The 18485-nt window shown below is 43.2% G+C and overlaps 1 long non-coding RNA gene across 1 annotated transcript; it reads left to right on the top strand.

The window, feature by feature from the left end:
- Positions 1–2095: 2095 nt before the first annotated feature.
- Positions 2096–18099, top strand: LOC142660334 (uncharacterized). The gene is made up of 3 exons (XR_012850464.1): positions 2096–2167; positions 6645–6761; positions 17868–18099. It is a non-coding gene; the product is annotated as an uncharacterized LOC142660334 (long non-coding RNA).
- Positions 18100–18485: the final 386 nt, after the last annotated feature.

Below are 18485 nucleotides of genomic sequence, written 5' to 3'. Positions count from 1 at the left end.
CTGCTACTTTAAGTATTTTCACCATATTACAAAGTCAAGTAAGGGCCAGTCGACTGCGCTATTGATTCCGTCCAAAACAACGGAAACCTGTCACAACGGTGACCGACAGAAACCATTAGCTAGGTTTCCGTTACCATTGAGTTCAATGGTGAGGGAAACGGAAGAGCAGGTTTCCGTTTGACTTTCCGCTGAGGGGTTAACCCGACGGAAGCCTCAGACGGAACCCCTCAGCGGAATGAACGCTGATGTGAACACAGCCTAAACAGTAAACGGTTTCCCAGTTTCTTGTGACAAATCATAAAATCTAAACATGACAAAGTGTATGTGATTCAGCCGCTCGGTGCGGCCGATGTGTATTGATAAAGCGAATGTTATCTCACCTAATGGTCTGTGTGTTATATTGGTAATGAGTCAGGAGATTCTGCATACAGCATTAACAATGCATTAGGCTCTTCAACAAATTGTTGACGTTAACACTGTTCTGTATTCTAGGAAAACATAATGGATTATTTGAAGCTCTTCTGAGGCGATGTGATCAAGCTCCTCTATAATGAAGAAATGCACACAAGTTATTTTATGATATCCATATAATAAACTGCAAATAATATCTGTAAGAACCACGAGTTATGATGTCATTGCTTGTAACGGTGAGCGCTGACATCATCAAGGCTTGACCTAAGGTATCCTCCACTTTAAAGTACTGCAGGATAGAGAAATCAACTTGAACTTCTGAGACTTATACAGTAGGATATAGCCTTGATATTTATATGGTCACAATGTGAATGGGTATAGGACTTCTGACCACTAGAGTTTGAATTTATAAAAAAAAGATTGAGAATGATTCAGTAGGTGGCACTGCTGATTTTATATCTTGTGCTGAAAGTGATTAATAAAAAGATGGTGGCAGCAAAATACAGATGTGTCCACCCTTACTTCAATTTCACATGAAACTAATTCATTACAATATCGCGACATGCTAGCAAAACCCTTGAGAGGCTTCAGTACACAGCCACACATAGACACACATGTCATAGACATCTCGTGACATTGTATCGTGAAATCATGTTTTTCTTAAAGCTGGTCATCTCGCGCCCACATCTCAGGATATGGTGAGATAAGATGAAAGGTAGGGAAGGACACATCTGTAGGGAATTATTGGAGTTACAGTCAGAATGAAGATAACTGAAGATGAGTTTTAAGACCATAATGGAATATCGCTAGGATAAGCCATTAATGGAGGTCCAACTGCTGTAATAACCCTTGGAATAAGAAAGTTATATGCCCCATCAGCTCCTGGCGGTCCTCCTCAGCTTTTTTTTTGGAGACCACATTACCGGCCCAGTAATACTTGGCATTCAATGGCCAACCATGCGTCTTTGAAAAAAGCACTTGAGACACCGAGGCCTTACATTGCTGACCTCTAAGTAGGTTTCTCCACTTAACATCCATCCATTGCATTCATCTCTCCATTATAAAATCAGTGTCAGGAGCCGTTCGTTCAAGACAATGATGGGGTCCCTCCTCTTGTACACCTAGAGATGTGACCTTTAGACATGCATGAATAACAGGTCAGAAAAATGCATAACTAAATCTGATTGACAATACCGTGCACAACGTTATGTTCTTGATTCAGTGAGTAAATACAAATCTGACGTTAAATCCTTTTCAGTGAGGGAATGTCAGTATTATCTTTTTCTAAAACCATGAACCAGGGAGCTCCAAACAAAAAGAAAAGAAGATTTGTGGACATTATTCATGATCCTGACAACATGCACATCTGATCCATACCATACATAATCACGTTCAATAAAGATGCTGCTTGAAAAGACGTTTTGCTCAGGCTCAGCTTTGATGTATATCAGGATCAAGTCATGCCTGTAATGCATCTAATTTAACCTCCTCCCTCAATAAATCACCATAACATTTCACAAAATACATTGCTATTCATAGTGTAGCCGTTTTAACAACTTTGGTGAATATGTTACCTGAACCTTCTTTTAGAATCTTGGTCGTTGGGTTGACGTCTGGTTGTCATACATCTCCTGTATGTACATGTATGTGCCTTGTTCTTCACGTTATGCCACCTTACCTTCCAGGGTATATTTACACGTGGCGGATTTGTTGCAGAACTTGCTGTGACTGAAAGAAAATTCATCCCATGAATGAGGTTTGTAAAAATCACATTGCAGAAAAAAAAAGCATATGGAACAAATAAGATATTTGTACTATTGCCAAAAAATGGGATTGATACACCAGCAATAAGACCTAGGCTTGTATGTAAGGAGGGCAAACTATATGCACCCCAACCATCGCCAATGGATTGTGTAACCTTTCATGTAAATAGTTACCTAGCACTTTAAAAGACCTGTGTAGTGATGTCTTTTAGATGTACTGTTTTGCCTCGAAGCTTTGCCAGGTGCCAGGGGGGGGGGGCTGCGATGCCCTGTGGTGCTGCTGATATCACGGTGCTGCCAACGATGGAATGAAGGCTTCAGGGGAGCGGTGACAGAGGAGAATGAAGGGACTGGCAGTAAGAAGGCAAGCGTGGTGATGCTGATGCGCTGTGCTACCACGCTAATATGAGGATGAGTCCAATAAGGTAGTTTTTTTTGAGCCCAAATGGGAGTAAGCAAGTGGACAGCATGAGGTGCTTGATGTGCTGCTGGAGTTGTGCAGTAGCGGAGGAACCTGGTGACCAGCGTGGACTTGTCTTTCTGCAGTGGGGAAGGGAAAAACTGTAACCTGTTGGAATGAATACCAGAGGGCTACACGGAGCTGGAAGCAGAGATTGCTGTTTTGCCTAGTAAAGCGAGAAGTAGGAATTGCGGAGAAGACGGAGAGCTATTAGGAGACGTATAGTCTGGGGATGACAGAGACAGACCGTGGAGGAAGTTGGCCTAATGGAGTACTAAGCGCTCCATGACAAAAGAGGTGTCAGTGGCAGAGTACTTTTTCAGCTGTAGTGGTAGCTCTGCTGGGGCTGTAGAGATAGTCAGCCTGGAAATGGGAACCAGTGGGTGGATGAGCGGTACTGTGCTCAAACCCGAGAGAAGTCTGTACTGAGGCCTAGTGGATAATAGAGAGATTCCTGGATTTATGGGCCTGTGAAAACACTACAGTAAAAACTGTTTGTCTTGTAGACCCGAGATGTGGCCTAGTGATTTTAGTCCTGGGAAAGGCTGAACTACTGGGATAGTCATAGCAGAAGGTAGAGATTGTTAACTCTTGAGACTCAGGCCCCTAGTAGAAAGGCTACCTAAATCCTGTATTTACTGGAAGTGTAGGAGGAGACTTGGGGTAGAGCAGGAGAACTCCTGGTACAGTATAAGTGCCTGTAGGGCTTGTCTGAGGTAGAATATTAGACAGTTATTCTGGAGATACTGAACCCTTGAAATGTAGGTTCAGTGCCATTGGGAGACACAGGGCCCTAAAGGTTATGGACAAAATGTGGAGATAGAGCGCCTAGAGCATACAAGAAGGAAGAGACTGATGTCTGACAAAATGGCGGTAAATATGTGAAGGAGGCATGAGGTGTGTGAAGTAACACAGACTGCATGTGGTCTTTGAAAGCCAAATAGAGACCCTTGCAACAGGGAATAGCTCTGTTTGAGAAAGTGTTTTTCTGGTTAGACATTTGGGTAACATTTAAAAGACTGTGCCACTTTAAGGGCCCATTCACACGATCGTGAATCTCATCCGTGTGCTGTGTGTGGAAATCAAGCACAGCACACGGACCCATTGATTTCAATGGGACCGTTCACACATGCGTGAGTTTTCACGCAGCTAGAGTTCACTGCGTAAAACTCACTGCATGTCCTATATTGGTGCGTTTTCATGCACCTATGCGCCCATTGTAGTCAATGGGTGCGTGAAAACCATGCACTTAATACAATTTTTTAGTATAAAAAAAAAGTCTTCAAAGATTTCCATAGCCTTTACGCTAGCTGTGCCTCATCAATATTAAAGAGGCTCTGTCACCACATTATAAGTGCCCTATCTGCTACATAAGGAGATTGGCGCTATAATGTAGGTGACAGTAATGCTTTTTATTTACAAAAACAATCTATTTTAAACCACTTTATGAGCGATTTTTAGATTTATGCTAATGAGGTTCTTATTGCCCAAGTGGGTGTGTTTTACTTTAGACCAAGTGGGCGTTGTACAGAGGAGTGTATGACGCTGACCAATCAGTGACCAATCAGCGTCATACACTTCTCTCCATTCATTTACACTGCACTAGCGATATAGTTATATCGCTATGTGCAGCCACATACACACACACTATAACATTACTGCAGTGTCCTGACAATTAATAGACATCACTACCAGCCAGGACGTGATGTGTATTCAGAATCCTGACACTTCGTAATCTTTTCTGTGAGATTCCAGCAAGGCAAGCGTAATCTCGTTTGAAATGACAGGTTACATCGTAATCTCGCGAGATTACGTTTGCCTTGCTGTAAATCTCACAGAGACGCTACAGACGTGTCAGGATTCTGAATACACAACACGTCGTCCAGGCTGGTAGTGATGTATATTCATTGTCAGGACACTGCAGTAATGTTATAGTGTGTGTATGTGGCTGCACATAGCGATATAACTATATCGCTAGTGCAGTGTAAATGAATGGAGAGAAGTGTATGACGCTGATTGGTCACTGATTGGTCAGCGTCATACACTCCTCTGTACAATGCCCACTTGGTCTAAAGTAAAAACACTTGGGCATTAAGAAACGAATTAGCATAAAGCTAAAAATCGCTCATAAAGTGGTAAAAATAGATCGTTTTTCTAAATAAAAAGCACTGCTGTCACCTACATTATAGCGCCGATCTTCTTATATAGGAGATAGGGCACTTATAATGTGGTGACAGAGCCTCTTTAAGAGAAAGTAAGCATATGCTTGTGTATCACTGTAATAACAGTTGTAAAGATAACTTGCATTTGTGCCTGGTACTGTACAGCTCATCCCACTGAGTCCCAGTCAACTGAATGGGATGGACTGAGATATCAGGCACAGTCGCCCGTATTGACAAGTCACTGTATCTGTATAAACAATGAAAGGGGACGCGGTGCTGTGACAGAGGTCGGACACCTACCGCCTAAACACAGGTGGCCTATCCTAAGGATAGGCAATCAATGTTAAAGTGGTTTTCCAGGACTTATATATTGATGGCCTCTACTTGGGGTTCCAACTACTGGCACCCCCGCCGATCAGCTGACTGAAGGTTGCCGCGGTGTTAGTGGCCGCCCCTTTTCCCAGTTTACAGGCACAGTGCCGTAAACATCCGAAGCACCTGTGCCTGGGATTGCAGTTCCGGTCCCATTCAAGTGAATGCGACTGAGCTGCAATCCCAGGCATAGCTGCTACCTGAAATGTATGGCGCTATGCCTGGTAACCACCGATGAGGCCGCAGCGACAAATGCCGCAGCCCCTTCAGTCAACTGATCGGCGTAGGTGCTGGGAGTCGGACCTCCACCGTTCCTATATATCCTAAGAATAGACCATTAATATAAAAGTCCTAGAAAACCCCTTTAAAATCCTGGGGAACCTCTGCAATAAAAAATTGTATACAATAAAATCATACTCGTCATACAGTATATCATAGGTTTAGGCCAGGGGTCTCAAACTCGGCCGAGTAAATGCGCCACACAATGAAAGAATGTTAAGTTGACGGGCCGCACTACTTTCAAATTTGATACAATACAAAACTATTTGTTAATTAATTAGTTATTTGAACTACTATAATAATACTACATTACTATAATAATACTACATTACTATAATAATACCGTACGGTTTAAACTTTCATTAAATTTGCGAGTTTACGCCACGTGCTTATTAAACCAATCCAGTTTTCCAGTTTGTGTCGCTAAATGCAGTCTGGCGGCTCAGTTGGCAGCATTTGGCAGACACAAGAATGTCAAGATTGGGCAGCCCCTTTTTAGATAATGCCACAGTGCCCTCTGTAGATAATGCCACAGTGCACACTGTAGATAATGCCACCCACCCACCCGTAGATAATGCCACGGTGCCCTCTGTAGATAATGTAACAAGTGGCCACTGGAGATAATGCCACAACCCCCCCTTGATAATGCCGCAGTGCCCTCTGTCGATAATGACACAGTGACCTCTGTAGATAATGCCACTGTGCCCTCTGTAGATACTGCCACACACCCACCCATAGATAATGCCACAGTTCCCTCTGTAGATAATGCCACAGTGCCCTCTGTAGATAATGCCACAGTGCCCTCTGTAGATAATGACACAGAAGATAGTGCCACCTCCCAGTAGATAGCTCCTGCTATGCTTCTGACATCAGTGTTCATATAAGGACAGTGATGTCAGGGGCTTCCCCAGAGCTGGAGTTCCGGAGCAGAGCTGCTTCTAGAACTCGGACGTTCCTCCTTCGGCCTGCTCTGTCCACTCCCGAAGGAGCTACGCTTCTCCGTGGGCTGCAGATGACAGCCTCAGGGGCCGCATATGGCCAGCGGGCCGTGTGTTTGAGACCCCTGGTTTAGACCATCATTTACATGTAAGGAAAATATTCCGTAGCCAGGAGATGGGGAATTCTCCGTTTTCGGCCTCAGACACAAAGCACAAGGCTTCTGGTGTATATTTGAATTAATTTTTTTTTTCAACACAGCTACTCATCCAAGACTGTGTATCAGGAGAGGGATTACAGAGGACCTGGTCTTACTCATAGGCCTGTTTGTGATACATTCTCAGTTCATCACTCAGGAGCAATGAAGAGCTGCTGTAGGTCTGTTGTTTTTACAGAAAATACTGAACATACAAAGCTTTTTTTATTTATTCCTTTTTTATTACTGAGCAAATTCAGAAATTCATGTTAGGAATGTTTGTACTGTGTGTAAACTTCATGTCCTCAGAAAGACCTTCAATATAATTATCTACAACCTAAAAATATAAGGCTGCCGAGATTAAAATAACAATTGTAAAACAATGAGATGATAGAGTACATAGGTCCTATGAGGTATGCACAATATAACTGAAGTTAGAAGTGGCTGCGCGGAGCTTTATTACAGAGCTCTGGTGCAGCTGTTAGCTGGTAGCAGAACAAATTGAATTGGTTGTCACCAGCACTGTAATTCAGTCCACTGACTTGAATACGGCTAATGAAATCTTCAATACGAGGCCAGCCCATGAGCAAGAATGCCGATGCTACTCGAAAAAAACCAGTAAGCTAGATATTTCACTATAGACTATCAGGTAACATCTAGCCACAGCGTTTTGGGAAAAGCCCTGTATTTTTTGTGGAGTTTTTCCTGCGTTTTTTTGGACAAAAACTCTGAGGCCAGATGCTAGCTAAAAGTCTATAATAAAATATAAAATGCACTTCAAACAATTCTTTTTTGTTTGTGCTGTTTTTCTGGCCTTTTGGTGTTTTCTCCAGAATGCAGCATTTTCTAGTAATGACGGTTTTCTTGGTGATTTTCCTATAGGCTTCTCTATATGACTTAAGAAGCGCTAGAAAAAACCCATGATGCAAATGCAATAAATAGAAAAAAGTCACCAAAGACGTGTGTAAAAGCGCGCAATAAAAAATGTTTAAAATGAATGGCGTTTATTTAAAGACAAAAAAAAAATCCAGTGTGCCAAGGAGTCCTAAAACATAGTCTAAGGCCTCATGCACACGACCGTGCTCGTAATTACGACTCGTAATTACGAGCACGGCCGGGCACGGCCGGCCACGAGCAGCCGGCCGCTTTTCCGAGCCGTGCTCCCATTATAAAGCATAGCAGCACGGCCCGTAAAATAAAAAAATAGAACATGTTCTATTTTTTTAAAGGCACGGGCACCTTCCCGTGAGAAAACGGGAAGGTACCCGTGGCTAACAGAAGTCTATGGGCCCGTTATTGCGGGTCGTAATTACGACCCGCAATAACGGGTGTTTTTACGGTCGTGTGCATGAGGCCTAAGGCCATGTTCAGACTTGGATTTTCAGTGCAGATTCCACATTGAAAATCTATGACAATTTACAGTGCAGTACATGTAGAGGTAGATGGGGTTTTCTAAACCCCATCCTCACATACTGTAGTAGAGGAAATCCAAGTGTAAATCAGGACAATCTGCAACAAAATGTATTAGGGCGGGTTCACACATAGCGGAATTTCACTTAAATTCCGCTGCGGACACTCCGCAGCGTTAATCCGCAGCGGAGCCGTTTCTCCATTGACTTTCACTTTAAATTAGCAGTGTTCGTTTACACGATGCGTACAATTCCGCTGCGGAGCATAGGCTGCGGAGCGGAATTTGGTGTCCGCAGCATGCTCTGTCTGTTGCGGAGCAGTGGCGGACTCATGGCGGAATTTCTCCATTGACTTCAATGGAGATTCAAAGTTCCGCAATGAAGTCCGCAGCTGTCATGCACATGTCATGTGTGCTGCGGATACGTCTTGCTTTTTTAACTTGACATTTCTTCATTCTGGCTGGACCTATGTATTTCTAGGTCTACAGCCAGACTGAGGAAGTCAATGGGGCTCCCGTAATGACGGGAGCGTTGCTAGGAGACGTCTGTAAATAGTCACTGTCCAGGGTGCTGAAAGAGTTAAGCGATCGGCAGTAACTGTTTCTGCACCCGGGACAGTGACTACCGATCCCAATATACATGTATCTGTAAAAAAACATATAAGTTCATACTTACCGAGAACTCCCTGCGTCTGTCTCCAGTCCGGCCTCCCAGGATGACGTTTCAGTGTAAGTGACGGCTGCAGCCAATCACAGGCAAAGCACAGGCTGCAGCGGTCACATGGACTGGCGCGTCATCCAGGGAGGTCGGGCTGGATGCCGAAAGAGGGACGCGTCACCAAGACAACGGCCGGTAAGTATGAAAATCGTTTCCTTTCACTAGGGAAAGTGCTGTCCCTTCTCTCTATCCTGCACTGAATAGGGAGAAGAGAAGCACTTTTCCTGCAGTCCGCAGCGGCCAGTCCGCATCAATTTTCTGCACATTTTGTGCAGATCCGCTGCAGAATCTGCAACGCAGATTCTGTGCGGCATTGATGCGGACAGTTGCGGAGGAATTCCGCCATGTGTGGTCATGCCCTTACATGCCAGTTGCACAAAAATCTGCAGTGGAAAATCCCGGGTATTCAAAAATAGATATTGGGATGCACTGCTCAATCTATTAGCGTGGTGCTAGTAAGGTAGGGACGAGAATCCCACAATATTGGAAATATATAACCCCAGCACACACAGAGGTACACAAGAGATCCAGATGCAAACAAATTTAAGTTTTATTGCAACAAAAGTTGGTAAAGTTGAGGTAGTAAGCGACTTGGTAAGACGTTTCGGCCGACCCTCGGCCTTTGTCGCTTACTACCTCAACTTTACCAACTTTTGTTGCAATAAAACTTAAATTTGTTTGCATCTGGATCTCTTGTGTACCTCTGTGTGTGCTGGGGTTATATATTCCGAAAATCCCGGGTATGTCTGAATGTCATAGTTACAGTTTTTCCTATATCAGATTACTGAACAGTGTCTGGTGTAAATATGACACTTTCCAGAACATAACCCAGAAGAGAAAATTCTGTGAAGAATTAAGAGAGCAAGGAATGCTGAAAGATTTCAGCTCTGAAGCCTGCAGAATTGGGAATGCAGTTCTGAACTATAAGGGCATGTTCAGACGTGGCGGAATTTTTCCGCTGCAAATGTTGGTGCATATTTGGGGCAATTACGCAACGAATCTGCACTAACATTTGCATATTTGACAGGTAAGGCCTTATTCACACGGACATGTCCGTTTTGCGTGCGCAAAAAACGCTGCGTTTTGCGCGCGCAAAAGGTCCGTGTGTCATCAGCATATGGTGCACGCCTGCCTGATTTTTGCGCATCATGATGACACTCTGGTTTTATGTTTACAAACAGAAAAGCACGTGGTGCTTTTCTGTTTTCATTCATTGTATTACTGTTGCGCAAATCACGCGCGGCACCCGGAAGTGTGCCGAGCGCGATTTGCACGCACCCATTCACTTCAATGGGTGCGTGCAGCGCGAAACACGGGCAAATATAGGACATGTCATGAGTTTTACGCAGCGGACATACGGTGCGTGAAATTCACTGACAGTCTGAACGGCCCCATTCATTAACATAGGTCCGTGCGACGCGCGTGAAAATCACGCGCGTCGCACGGATGTAAAACAAGTTTGTGTGAATAAGGCCTAATTCAGATGTTGCAGAAAACACAGCGGACTTGCCACAGATTTCAGTTTTTGCATTGCAAAGGCTGAAATACGCAGTGAAATTCTGCTTCTTCTCCGCAACAGACAGTGCATGCTGCGGACTGAAAATTCCGCACCGCAGCCTATGGTCCGCAGCGGAGTTTTCCACAACGTCTAAACTAACTTTCTTAAAAATTTATTGAAACAAATGTAAAAAACGGCCGCTGGAGAACGCCACGTTTTTTTTAGGCCGTTTTGGTGGCATTTTTGGTGCCCTTTTTCATCTACTGTCACTAGAGAAGTCTATGGGAAAAACGCCAGAAAAAACGTCATTGCCAGAGCACCCAAACGCCACTGATCACAAAATTGCCTCAAATCTACCCCAAACCAAAACACAATTGTATGAGGTGCTTTTTATATTTTACTATAAACTTTAAAGGGGTTTTCCCATCAGGGATATTTATGGCAAATCCACAGGATATGCGATAAATGTCAGATAGATATCTCTAGAATGGGGCCCCCTAAACCCTGTTCTACCGCTCTGTGTTCCCGCTGCCACTTGGGATTGCCGACCATGTAAGTAGTAAACAGCTGTTTTCATAACTCTGAATGGTAGTTACAGAAACAGAGTACCTCGCATGCTACGCTCCTTCCATAACTGCCATTCGCTTCTATGGGAGTAACGGAAACAGCATAGCTCAGCAATCTACGCTATTTTCTACTTACATGGTCGGAAATCACAAGTGGCAGTGGGAACACAAAGTGGTAGAACAGGGTTTAGGGGACCCCATCCTAGAGATAGGTGCGGGTCCCGGAGGTGGAACTCGCATCTATCTGACATTTATGACATATCCCTGATGGGAAAACCCCTTTAATGCAACATCTAGCCACACTACAATAAGGAATAAAAAACGCTATTAAAGACGCAAAACGCACAAAAACGCATCAAAATGTGGTGTATGAATCCAGCCTAATACCAGCTTCAGTTTAAAGGGGTAGTCCCAGACTAGACATTTATCACCTATTCACAGGATCTTTGGTAAGTGTCCGATCGCTGGGAGCCCTACCGATGGGACCCCATGATCATTAGAACGGGGGTCTTGAGCAACCCATTCCTTCTCATTGCAGGACCACAGTATGGAGAACTTTGAGTGAAGCGGAGGACAAGCATGCACGGTGCTACTCCATTCAAGGTCTACAGTGTACAGCGCTTAGCTGTTTCCGTCAGTCCCATAGACATTGAATGGAGCGGCAGGCGGATGCTCGTCCTCTGCTCCATTCAAGTTCCTCCTCACTGCAGCGAGGAGAAACGGGGGGGGGGGGGGGGCTCAGTACCCCCGTTCTAGGGATCAGTGGGGTTTCTAGTGGTAGAGCCCCCAGAAATCAGACACTTATCACCTATCCTGTGGAAAAGCTCTATAAGACCAGTACATGATAAATAATGTAATGTATTCACAAAGTTGTTCTTACATTGTATGTAGATTAATTCTATATGTAAACTGAAGGATGGCATTTGCGGATATTTGCTTTAGGATCAATAATTTTCCAAACGGCTGTATTTTAATACTAATTTTAATATCAATTTTTAAAAGCTAAATTACAAGTAAATGGATCTACTGGAAAGATCAGCCCACTGCAGAGATCAGATCATGTGGCAGCATTAACCCACCCTGGGGATCGGTAATATAGAGAGCAATTAACTTACAGCAGTATAATCACAGCATCACAAACATTGCACACATAGCAAAAGAGCAACCACAATATAAACACACCAGGGGTAATAACACCACATGGCAAATACCACCAATCATTACACACTCACTGCAAAACACGACACGCTTAAACATGTGGGTATGTATGGAAACCCTGCTCAATATGTTTTCAGTACATTTTTGCCGACCCAGATGAAGAAGAAAAGCACGGTACAACAGGATACTTCCAGACGCGTAGCCACGTTTGCAAATCTGATTTTGCCGTATCCAAAAATCACGGACAGTCAAAATTTTTTACATATGACCAAAAAAATCACGGATACATACATTTTTTATGGCCACTAGCATAAAAAACCTATTGTTGTGGTCTTACATTAAGTATCTGGGCCTAGCTTCTCTCCGTCATGTCTTAAAGGGAATGTATCGCCTATATTTTTTCGCAACACATGGATCTTGAATGGAAGTGATTAAAGGACCGCACCGCAAGTCAATTTCTGAACGGTTTCTCGGCTGATTTTTTCCAATGTGTGTGGATGAGATTTGATCAAATGTCATCCACTCTGCTGCTACTGTACTAAGTGGCGGATTTTCCGCAATGAAATCCATTGCGGAAAAACCGCAGTGTATCCGCTGTGTGTCTTCCTACCCTATAAGTCCCAGTTCCACACGTGCGGGACCCTCATAGACGAGTCTTTTGAGGCATCCCTGAAAATGAACAAAAATAGGACATGTCCTATATTTTCACAGGCCCTTCGCACGATCCATTAAAACAACGGCTGTGTGAACAGCCCCATTGAATTGCACGGACGTATAATACGCTCATCTGAATAAGTGTATGTTCACACGCAGAGTCAAAAATGGCTGAAAATTACGGAGCTGTTTTCAGAGAAGCTGAAAATGTTTTTTGGATACGTTTTTGTTCTTCCATTGACAATGAAAACCAGTTCCAAAAATGGCTCAAGAAGTGACATGCTCCTTCTTTTTAATCAATTCAATGGGCAGATCTTTGTAGGCGTTTAGCTAACGTTTTTTTCCGGCGTATTTCAAGGTGTTTACGCCCCAAAATACGCCTGAAAACACAGCGTGTGAACATACCCTAAGGCCTAAGGAGTTGAGAAGAAATCCCTTCTTTGAATATACCATTGTCTTGCCTTCAACCTTCTGTCCCTACTTTGGGGGACTGTCCTGTGGTTGCAACTGCATCTTATAGGGTCCCCAATCTACTTAGATTTGTCTTTGTGTGAATGCCATTCACCCGGGCTCTCCCATGAGAAGTATCATGCCATATCTAATAGAAATGGCATAATATGATTGCATTACTATAGTTATTTTGGCACAGGTAGAGTTATGTAGGACATAAACTCAGTCTTAGCATTGGGGGGGGGGGGGGAGGGGTGATGTACAAATAATGTTCACTAAGCAAAACCAGAAGCTGTCCGCATGTGTTTACATAGTCAAATAAAACCCATTATGTTTTGGGGGTTTTCATGCCTGAAAAATGACCTATCATGATGTGGGATGATGTCTTCGTCCATGCACAATTATTCCTTAATCCTTTTGTTATTTCTTGGTGTAAATATTTGCTGGGGAATTGGTGTTCGGTTCATTACGCTATTTGACAAATTGGTTGTTTAATAGAATTCTTTTATTGTACAAACAAAGTGGAGAACCATTTGTCAAGAATAAATGTGTATTATACTAGTCCAGGCTGGATGTGATGTGCACCTTTAGGCTGGATTCACACAACGCGTATTTCTTGCAGATTTTGATGCAGATATTTGAGACAAAGCCAGAAGTGGATCCAGGGCGGAGGAAAAGTATAAGTTCTTCCTTTATATTACCCACTCCTTTTAAAACCACTTCTGGCTTTGGCTCAAAATTCTGCATCAAAACCTGCAAAAAATACGCAAAGTGTGAATCCAGCCTTATGGGAGAGTGTAATGGTTCCTAGTGGTTTGATGTCATGAACGTTGTTACAAACACGTCTGAAAATCAGGAGCTGTTTTCGCTTGAAAACAGCTCCGGATTTTCAGACGTATTTTGCTAAGCGTGTGAACATACCCTTACAATTCGTGTTTTTCACGGCGTATTTTACGGCTGTTATTGGAGCTGTTTTTCAATGGAGTCAAAGAAAAACGGCTCCAAAAACGTCCCAAGAAGTGACATGCACTTCTTTTTCGCGGGCGTCCCTTTACGCGCCGTATTTTGACAGCGACACGTAAAATTAAGCCTCGTGGGAACAGAACACCGTAAATACCATTGCAAGCAATGGGCAGATGTTTGTAGGCGTATTAGGGGCGTTTTTTCAGGCGTAATTTGAGGCGTAAAACGTCTGCAACCACTGCGTGTGAACATACCATTACAGTGTGATTACTGCTGGAGAAGAAATGAACTGCTGTCTGTGATGGTTACTTTAATGGAGGGGGGGCTGATGGTCATTTTAATGGGGGGGGGGCTGATGGTCATTATATTCTGTGAGTAGGGGCTGATGGTAATTTTTCTGTGAGTGAGGGGCTGATGGTCATTTTTCTTTGAGTGGGGGGGGGCTGATGGTCATTTTTCTGTGAGTGGGGGGGCTGATGGGCATTTTTCTGTGAGTTGGGGGGCTGATGGTCATTTTTCTGTGAGTAGGGGCTGTTGGTCTCAGAGTTTCCACCTCTGACCTCCCATTGAAATTTAATAGGAGGCAGAAAAAACCTGCGGTGCTTGTTTGGAGTGCTTTTTTGCCTGCAATTTTTGCATTAGCTTCGACGGCTTACAAAAAAACTTGGGGAAAAAAAAGTGTCGCCTGAAAATTCCTGAAGCATTTTTTAGTCCGATTTTTTTCTATCTTACCAAAAACACTGTGTGAGCATATCCTAAGAGTGTAGTGCTTGTTTTTAGAAGTTTTTTGTCTTTTTGTAAACAATTTTTGGTGCCCTGAGGATTTTTTTTTCCAGGAGTGCCTCTGGCCTGAAAGGGTTGGAAAAACCCTGTCATAGAGGGAGGTCCCCTGCAAATGGTCCCAGTGGCGTGTATGGACGGCCATTGATATGAATGGCCACCATGTAAGACTTCAGTCCTCAGCGTAAATGTCTGGCTGGCCACAGCTTCCCCTGGTAATTACAGATCATTGCCGAACTGTTATCCCTACAGTGAGCTTCTAGTTATGCGGAAACCCAGGCAAAATCCGGATATCATCGAAAAAATTTAAAATTTATATAATTAGTTCACTTTAAAAAAAATAAAAATTTAAAAATAGTATGTGAATTTAATTAAGGAGAAAAAGGATTTTTGTCTAGAAAAAGCGCCACTCTTGTTCATGGGTTATGTTTGTCATTACAGCTTAACCTCTTGGCTACATGTACGTTGTACAGCCACCAAGGAGAAGTATGGTGCGCGCCATCGGAGGGGGCGATGGTTGTTATGGTAGCCTGGAGGCCTATCGAAGGCCCCCAGGTTTGCCATCTCTGTACTCCTATGCCTCCGCCAGGGCTTCATAGCAGACAATCAGTATCGCAGCACACTGCAATACAGTAGTATATTTCGCATATTTTCCCTAACGTAATGTAAAAAAAAAAAAAGATTGCTTAACTGGTATTGCCGCGTCCTTATAAGTCCGAACTATTACGATATAATGTTATTTAACCCGCTTGGCGAATACCATAAAAAACACAAATTTAAAAAAAACAAATTCATTGTTTTCATCTTATCACCTCAAAATTTTTTAATAAAAAGTCACAGGTACCCTAAAATGGTACCAATAAATACTACAGCTTATCCCGCAAAAAATTAGCACTAAATCGATTTAAAAAAAAAAAAAATCATGGCTCTCAGAAGGTGGCGACAACTATTTAGTTTTTTAACAAAAAGTTTTTTTCTTTATAAAAGTGGTAAAACATAAAAGAAACAATATAAATTTAGTCTCCGTAATCGTATCAACCCGTAGATCAAAGTTAACAAGACGTTTTTACTGCACGTATATACGAAACCCAAAAAACAAAGGTAGATTTGCGTTTTTTTTCCCATTACACCCTACAAATAATTTTTTTTCAGTTTCCCAGTACATTATACGGCCCATTAAACAATGCTGTGAAAAACTACAACTTGTTCTGCAAAAAAACAAGCCCTCATACAGTACGTCAGCGAAAAAATATAACAGTTGTGGCTTTTGGAAGGCGGGAAGTTAAAAATGTAAATGAAAATCGGAAAATGGCTGCGTTTCCGACGGGATAAATGAATGGGACTGATCTCATACAACTCCATTAAGTTAATTTGAAACCATTAATTTATTATTTAATTAATTAATTGGCCATTTTACATTCTATGAACACTGTTATTTGACGTGGGATCGGTCTTGCACATCCATGTCTGTCTTACGTCACGAGGACATGGCTTACTTTCAAACTGACACTCAAATGTTACACCGGACATGAAGAGAACCATGATCTAGACTTATTAAAGCATTGCTGAAATTCCACTAAGTAAGTAGTTTGCAATTAATGAAGGTGGTCGGCCACAGTGACGATAGGCAGAACTTGGTAGTGACATTTTTATATTGCCAGCATAAATGTCTTGGACTGCCAACCTGTGAACCCTCACTCAACGCTTTGTGTATTGGTGCCTATGTACAAGTATTAAACATTACGCGTTGTATTCTTTCCAGTTCTCTCTGTGCTTTCATCTGTCTATAGCCCTGAAGTTCGTTTTTTATTTCTCATCACAAATACTGCATATATCCAATATGTCTTAGGATCTGTTCACCCGTTATAAGGGGCGTAACTAGGGGCTAACGCCACACAGCCCCCACTGTAGAGAACGCCATACAGCCCCCCCTGTAGGGAACGCCATACAGCCCCCCTGTAGGTAACGCCATACAGCCCCCCCTGTAGGTCACGCTATACAGCCCCCCTTGAGGTAACGCCATGCAGCCCCAACCCCCCAAATAAATCCGACCTACAGTGTGTCCTACAAAAGACATGCATCCCCTCTCCACAGGATAGGGGATACATGTGTGATCGCTGGCATTGATAGGGAGAACGGGGGACTGAAAGTCCCCCGAAGTTCTCCATGACTAACCTCTGACTTCCGGCGTCTGCGCAGCTCAATAAAAATGAAAGGAGCACTGGTCACGCATGCGCACAAGCGCGACCGGCGCTCCATTCATTTCTACGGAGCTGCCGACACAGACCCCGGAAGTCCGAGGTTTGTGATGGAGAACTTCAGGGGACTTTCGGTCCCCCGTTCTCCCTATCACACATGTTTCCCCTATCCTGTGGATAGGGGATACATGTCTTTTATTTAATGGCAGAGCGGGGAGATACCTCCCTGCTCTGCCGTAGTGTTCAGTGGCGTCGCGCTGTAGCAGCCATAGCGGTCATTGTGGGCAACTGGCGGGCAACACGGGCCCCCTCATGCCGCGGGCCCCGTAGCAGCCGCTACGGCGGTAGTTATGCCACTGCCCGTTATGTTCTTCACCATCAGGGGTTCCAGTGTTTTTGATGACAAAAATAGAAAAAACACCAGAACCCCAACAGACTACATTATAAGTCATATATTAGGGTTGGGCATATGGACTTTATAGAGGAGGTCCCCGCTCAGGACTGCCCTTCATGAGCCAGAACGGAGAGCCCCTCTGAATGAGCCACTTCACTGAATGGCCACAATGTAATACTACATTTTCCCTGCAGTGGCCGATGTTTTCCTTGCCAAATCAGCTGTTTTCCGGGTACTAGGAGCGGGACCCGAGGGCAATCAACTGCTTGCCCCAGGAGCCGCATTCTGAAAGGAGTGATGAGACAACCCCTTTAAGAATTTAGGTCAAGATACCAGTGTGAACAGAACATTATTTCTTTACATCAGCTCTAAATTCATGCAAATCCGAATGTAAGACCTCATGCACATGGCCATATTATGTTAAGTTGAGCCTTAATACAGTGCCCATGGAAGTGTATCAGACCTTACTGTACATCTTTATGCCTTCAATTTCATATGTAGGTTTCTTCCTTCGAATTCTGTCTGAATCCAACAGAACAAAAGATGACATGCGCCATTGGACTCCCTACTGACCAACAAGTGATGGCATATACTAAAGTCCGAGAGGATTACCTAGACCGGATGCATTTGTTACAAACTCTCAGCTGTGGGAAGTATTATCTGTACAGGTTTTCAGCCACTGAAATTAAAATAAAATAAAAAAATTGTTTCAATTCACTGTCGGCAAACACAAATCTTGAAAATAATAAGGAATGGAGACACCACATTTATAACCCCTTAAAATAGGGCCAAATGCTCCATAATTTTTGAAAAAAAGTAATTTGTAATATACTTTAGTTCTCTGCTCCGGAAGAGAGAAGGGGGAGGTAGAATTCAAGGATTATAGAATACCACAGAGGAGATGTATCTGGATATAATTTCTCGGTTCTTGTATTTTTAGTAACGTCTTGATCTGGTTTGTTATGTTGTTACATCCAAACCACAGTTGTGTCCACGTTGGAACCCCTTAATCTAGATACATTATATCATAAAAATACATGAAGCTTTCTGCTTTCTTTCCAGGCCTTATACGTAGAAAAGAGAAAAGTACTGGCAGATCATGATAGAGTATTGCATAAT

The sequence above is a fragment of the Rhinoderma darwinii genome, chromosome 9 (genome assembly GCF_050947455.1).
Source record: "Rhinoderma darwinii isolate aRhiDar2 chromosome 9, aRhiDar2.hap1, whole genome shotgun sequence".
Lineage (NCBI taxonomy): Eukaryota > Metazoa > Chordata > Amphibia > Anura > Rhinodermatidae > Rhinoderma > Rhinoderma darwinii.
This window is presented reverse-complemented; position numbering and strand designations above follow the sequence as displayed.